A 1,463-nucleotide genomic window follows, 5' to 3' on the forward strand; every position below is an offset into this window, starting at 1 on the left:
AGAACGCCGAGATCATAGTTCTCTGTGCCGCACCTGCTGGAGTCTGCAGCAGTACTTTTTCTAAAGCAAAAATCTAAAACAAATAGCACTTGTATGTTTGCCAACGCCTTATTATTGAAAATACACTTGGAATCTTTTATATAGATAAATGGAGCGCGCGCCGAAAGGAACGAAATCCTAGTCCTTTTGGGATGACACACACATCCATTTGGGATGACCGACACTTGCCCTAGCGGCCCTGCCATTGTTTGAGGCATTTTTTAAACGCCATTTTGGAAATGGACTTCAGCTGGGCCGTCATATTCCGCATTATATCTTCTTGTGACCCACATAGGGTCCCTTTCAGCGGCATTTTTATCTTGGGGAAGGGCCAAAAATCACAAGGAGCGACGTCAGGAAAGTAGAGAGCCTGATGCGTGCTGTGTCTGGCCAAGAAACTCAATCAGATGCAAAGAACGAGCTGGTGCAGTCATGGTGCCACTGTTATGTTCCAGCTACCCACAGGTCTCGTGCTGCTCGGCATTGTGAAGAGTACTAGCAGAAGATACGTTCAGGTAGTACTCTTTGGTAATGTTTTAACCTTGTACTGCATACTCGGGATGCATTAACCCAGGAGAGTCAAAGAAAATGGTCAACATCACTTTGATGTTGCTATGCACCTGTCATGCTTGTTTTCACACCGGGATGTTGAATGTCTCCATTGTGATGACTACATCTTGGTTTCCAGATCGTACGCGTTAACTCATGACTCATCACCAGTGATGACGGAGTTCAGGAAGCTGGGGTCACCATTTATGGAGTCCAACATGTCTTGCGAGACCTCCAGACAGAGTTCCTTTTGCTCCATAGTGAGCAACGTCGGCATGAATTTCACAGTCACTCTACGTAGACCCAAATCCTCCTTCGAAATTGAATGCACTGAACTGGAACATACTCCCACCTCAGCTGTAGGTTTTTTTAACGGTGCTGCGACGGTCCTGCACAAAAAGAGTCCGCACTTGGTTAATCACCTTGTTATTTCGGCTAGTTGAAGGCCTTCCGGAACGTGCGTCGCTTTCCACAGACGTGCGGCCATCTTTGATCCAGTAGCACCACTTGTTAATTTGTGCAATGTCCATGGCATTGTCGCCGAAAGCCTGCTGAATCTTTCTAATTGTTTCCACCTGAGTGTCACCAAGTTTGAACAAAATTTGAAGCAATACATATATTCAAGCCGTAGCATCACCTTAGGAAAAGAAAGAAAAAACGACGAAGACTGGTTGCAATTACTCACTTGGAAGCTGACTGCCAGCGACTCATTTTCTGCGGGCCTGATAAAATTCAGTCATCTGCATTAATGTTCCCTTCAACTCCACGCCAGAGGATGCTGTCCGCACTTCATTTGTTTCCGCGGGACAAATTTAGGTCGGATACCTTCACATACTGCAAAATGCGGCACGCCAAACCTGAGGGGGCACAGGCAC

General features: G+C 46.3%; 1 pseudogene; it reads right to left on the bottom strand.

The window, feature by feature from the left end:
• Window positions 1–637: 637 nt before the first annotated feature.
• Window positions 638–1,222, bottom strand: LOC121046147 (annotated as a pseudogene).
• Between the last annotated feature and the right edge of the window lie 241 nt (window positions 1,223–1,463).

The sequence above is a fragment of the Ixodes scapularis genome, unplaced genomic scaffold (assembly GCF_016920785.2).
Source record: "Ixodes scapularis isolate PalLabHiFi unplaced genomic scaffold, ASM1692078v2 ptg001857l_1___fragment_3__unscaffolded, whole genome shotgun sequence".
NCBI classification, from domain to species: Eukaryota; Metazoa; Arthropoda; class Arachnida; order Ixodida; family Ixodidae; genus Ixodes; species Ixodes scapularis.